The sequence below is a fragment of the Panulirus ornatus genome, chromosome 4, assembly GCF_036320965.1.
Source record: "Panulirus ornatus isolate Po-2019 chromosome 4, ASM3632096v1, whole genome shotgun sequence".
NCBI lineage: Eukaryota > Metazoa > Arthropoda > Malacostraca > Decapoda > Palinuridae > Panulirus > Panulirus ornatus.
The window spans coordinates 58,541,119-58,546,118 of record NC_092227.1 but is presented as its reverse complement, the minus strand read 5'-3'; the positions used below and the strand labels follow the sequence as shown (position 1 = coordinate 58,546,118).

The 5,000-nt window shown below is 41.5% G+C and overlaps 1 protein-coding gene across 7 annotated transcripts in view; it reads right to left on the bottom strand.

The window, feature by feature from the left end:
* Pde11 (Phosphodiesterase 11) overlaps window positions 1-5,000 on the bottom strand; it is a 1,275,799-nt gene that overhangs the window by 461,909 nt on the left and 808,890 nt on the right. The window contains exon 1 of one of the 7 annotated variants that reach the window (XM_071695122.1): window positions 2,405-2,548. The exons of the other annotated variants lie outside the window; for them this stretch is intronic. The gene's annotated coding sequence lies outside the window, so the exon portion shown is untranslated. Of the gene's footprint in view, window positions 1-2,404; window positions 2,549-5,000 lie in introns of those variants that run through there. 7 annotated transcript variants of the gene reach the window in all.

The window sequence follows — 5,000 nt, the reverse complement described above, 5'->3', positions numbered from 1 at the left end:
TCAATCCCCAATGTCAAAAGCTCAACAATACCCCCCCCCCCCCCCCAAAAAAAAAAAAAAAATGAGTCCCATCACCGAGTTGAAGGGAACGATCCTTAAGCACGGCAGTACATTCACCATGGTTAGAGTCGAAGGCCTGAGGCGAATACGTTAATCTCGACGGTACGATCCTCGAGCATGACGGTACGATCCTCGAGAACGACGGTACGAATCCTCGAGAACGACGGTACGACCCTCGAGCACGACGGTACAATCCTTGACCACGACGGTACGATCCTCGAGAAAGACGGTACAAATCCTCGAGAACGACGGTGCGATCTTCCAGCACGACGGTACAATCCTTCACCACGAAGGTACGATCCTTGAGCACGACGGTACGATCCTCGAGCACGAGAGTTCGAACCTTGAGCACAACGGTACGACTTTTATGGACGAGGACCTGGACCCTGACTTAAACTTTAAGGGTCAGGTCAAAGACCAGGCCAGCATGCCCAAGGGAAGTGCGTCATACTCAATGGTCGTACAGTTGTTCTCATGGGGTTAAGTTGCTCTACTGGATTTACACAAAATTTTGTACCACCACAAACATGTACACTTTCACTACGACACACACACACACACACACACACACACACGTGCACTTTCACTACGACAGACGCACAAATATGTACACTCACTTTCACTACGACAGACACACAATGTGCACTTACTACGACAGACGCACAAACAAGAACGCTTTCACTACGATTGACGCACATGCATGAACATTGTCACTACGGCAGACGCACACATCCATGAACATTTTCACTACGATAGACACATACACTTATACATTCTGACTACAACAGACGAACAGACACAGACATACAAGCTTACACAGAGGTGCACACACAAACGCTAGAGGCTTTAAATTTGTCCACTCTAGAAGAGAGGAGAGTGAGGGTTGACCTGATCACAGCCTTCGAGTTTTTAAAACGGGTCGATGACGTGATGTAAGGACAAGAACAACCAGAAAACATAACACGATATTAGGCAAGAAACTTTTCAAATAAGATGTAAAGAAATACCTTTGTAGTACAAGAGATGAGGATGAATGAAATGAACGAGGACATGGGTAATGGAGACAACATACATTAAATAAGTTGTATGACAGTAGAGAATGCTAAAAAGATGAGGGCCATACAAGTGTAAAACTCCCTCCCCTTACATACAAATAGGCAAACAAATAACACACACACACACACACACACACACACACACACGAAAAACTCTCTCCTCGCACGACATTAATGGTAATGAAATACCTGTTCAACCCCATGACCTCCTCAGTTTTAAGGATGGCCTGAGCAGTGCCCTTTACATGCCGCCGTCCGCCACCCGTGCTTTGGTTGGTTATGTTGCATAGCGTATTACTGCACGACTGAAGATGCCAAGCCTTGCTCCACGACTGTGCGACGCTGGGTTTAGTTGCAAGACTTGTGCAACGCCATGTTTAAGTTCACAGTTGTACCATGCTCCTTGTAACTGCGCGATGCTGTGTCAAGTTGCAAGATTTGTTCGACTGTTAGGCTACACGACTTTTTCCACGCTATGTTCAGCTGTACAACTGTACGAGGATGTGTTCAGCAACATGATTGTGTGATGATGTGTTTAGCAGCGAGAATGTCGAAGCCGTATTTCTTTATCTTTTGCGGCATAATGAAAATACGAACACTTTCCAGAGCAAAGTTATTTACCATTGTGAATAATGCAACACGTCTCTCGTACCTTATCTAAATTAGAATATTCTCCTACATTCAAGGTACCTATGTTTTCTTGCGAAATATAAAATGGAAAAGTATCGTAGCCTAGCCGGAATACGCATTTTTTTTTCCGATGATATTCTGAGAGAGAGAGAGAGAGAGAGAGAGAGAGAGAGAGAGAGAGAGAGAGAGAGAGAGAAAGAGAGAGAGAGAGAGAGAGAGAGAGAGAGAGAGAGAGAGAGAGAGAGAGAGAGAGAGGAGAAATTTCATACTTTCTGTCTTGCGACCCGGAATATAGCATATCCTAGCCACTCATAAAACATAAAAAGGTCTCCTGATTACAATCTTTATGAAATCTCCATAAACTATGCACATTTGAACCTTTTAATCCACAGTATATTATTAAGTAGACAAGCGGCCTGTAAACAATAAATAAATTAATGAAAATATCAGGTTGAACTTTACCCAATATGATGGTGTATCTGCCCAATTTCCATGGCCAGTATCAACCCAGGATAACATGATGAAAGCACTAAAAGCGTATCATCTGCAATGTTCAGTCTGTTTACGCTTCGCGTTTGCAGCCCTAATCAGGAATAGAAAATCCTAGTTCTCACACGTATGGTCCTAACGAACGGCGATAGCAACAACAAAACACTGACCTTATATGTGGATGTTCCTTGAAATCACTAGATTCAGAGCGATGACAAACATAATGACTTGTGGCTTTTTTTTTCTATAATCATTATTATGACGTTGCACTTACGCTACAGCAATTCGTTTTCTTGTCCAGGCGTTAATTCTAGCTTGATGAGTTTCGATAACACAGGGATCTCTCACCGAACGATTTCTTCGGTATTTTCAAACCTTCTTAAATCAAAACAGCAGATACAATTTTCCGTTAAAGTAGCAATGTGTAACTATATGTAACATATTTCATAAAGTTTTTCTTCAGTGAGGTTAGTGTTCTCTTCAGTGTGCTGCAACAGGGTTGGGGGCATGCAACAGTTCGGAGCACTACCTCTAATTCGTCTTTGCTGTGTCGAAACAATTCACTGAATCTTCCTTTTAACTTCAAAATTCAGTTAACTCACAACTAAATTCACTTTCACCATGTTAGCTTCATTATGCAACTATCATGCTAAGCAGTAAAACCATATTGGACCCGTTTTTTTTAGCAGGAAAAATTGTGAATCTTTTCCTTGATCAAAGTTTAGCCAGACCACCTTGTAAGCTCCCTGCCCACTGACAGCCAGCTAACTCGTATGACAGAGACAATGAGTGATCAGCTCCGGTTCGTAATTACAGGTCTTAAAATGAAGTTGGCGGTTCAGTGAGCTTCCTTTAATTATCTTAACTCACTACTACCTCCAGAACTACACAATAAAATCACAGGAAATACACTTGGACCCCTAAGGTTTCGCGGTGATTGAAAAACCGATTCCAAATAATATTATTGCCAGCTGCCGCAGAAAACACCTCGGGTGTATCAACTGGTCATATTTGCTGCACCATCACTAGTTATGTCCTTACAATTAGCAGGGTACAATCTGTATTTCTTTACCATGCAGTCATGCACTGCTCTGAATATCTGTGACCCTCTTGTTTGTTGGGAAAATCAAACAAGAAATCTATAAATTCTTATACATACTTTTCTCGTAAACTGTTTTCCACAATTTCAAACATCACTTTCCTTTCAAGTTTGGTCAGCAAAATAACCGGTGTCCACTTTGGCTCCTAATTTCTCTGCAACATTACATATTCTCCCACGTCCTTAAGATTATATTAATTCTTCAGCTGATTTCTCGTCAAAAACTGTACACACCATCCATACCCAGAGCTGCTGGAAGAATTAGTTTTTCGTTACCTATCTGGAACATTTTCTTTGTTATGCGTTAAACACCGAAATATAACACCAGGCCAGTCGTCCTTTATCATGCACAATAGCTGACCGGGTGAGAACGTGGCTGATTATTTCACACTTTTTCAACTGAACATTTTCTAAAGGTTTAAAGACGAGTTTTAAGCGTTTTGTTACGGTCCTTTAAATTTGACGGTTTTTAGGCCTTGTTGGCATACTATTCGTTACAAGTAACAAGGGGTTGGGATTCTCGTTACCCATAGCACAACAGATAACATCATGGCTCACAAAAGGCGGCATTACACTGCCATTTCACTGGTTTCCACATGGCGACATGGTAGCTAGCAGCCTCACGTTATTACTCACTTTCTACTCTAGATGACTTGCCTAGATTTCTTTCGTCATTTCCCGAGGCAAGATGGATTGCATAACTGAGCTTCCGAAATTCTCTTTCCCGCAAGAATATGATCTACAGAAATCCAGGGGGTGAAAATATAATAGTCAAGCTCTAGAACCAGCCTTCACAGGATAAACAAAACTGAGTGTAAGGCGCTGCCCACGAGTTCACGTTGTCAGGAATGAAACACCCCAGGCAACGTTGCCAAATGTCATCAACAAAAGATGCAAGTTTTGATCACCCCAAAAATCTAATCTAAGGTTTTTGTGAAGATTGTAGTTCCTAATAAGCAAACGTAATGTATTTTCTGGTTAAACTTGTGAAGTATGTTCACAAGTTCGAAGGGAATCGAAGTACTTTCACAGTAAATAAAACGTAGTCAGGAATGAAACACCCCAGGCAACGGTGCCAAATGTCATCAACAAAACATGCATATTTTGATCACCCCAAAAATCTAATTTAAGGTTTTTGTGAAGATTGTAGTTCCTAATAAGCAAACGGTATGTATTTTGTGGTTAAACTTGTGAAGTATCGCTCACTATCATGTTCAACATCACTAAACATAGTGTTAACTATCATTCAGCAGGTTCGTTCCACATGACCTCATTTCCCAGAATCCAAACTGTCTCGCGTAGGAGGAAGCTTGTCCTCTGCAACCACTCATCCATCTACTTTCTGACACCTCTTCCAGTATTTTAAAACCACACTGATCATAGAGACTGGTTCAGCACAATTTCAATGACCTCTTTTTTAAAGATAGGCATGAAACTTGCCCTCTTCCACTCGCTTGGCATATTCAACTTCTTCCCGCGACAACTTGAGAAACATTGTGAGTGGCGCGTGAAATGTATCTGCACACTTCTTTAGCACACATGGAGAACCATATTAATGTTTTCCAGATGTATGAATACTCTTTAAGAACTCATCACTAGTTCCAGTCACTGTTGAAAAAACACTTGTGAACTTGTCATTCAGCCTCGTATATCTTCACATCATTCTC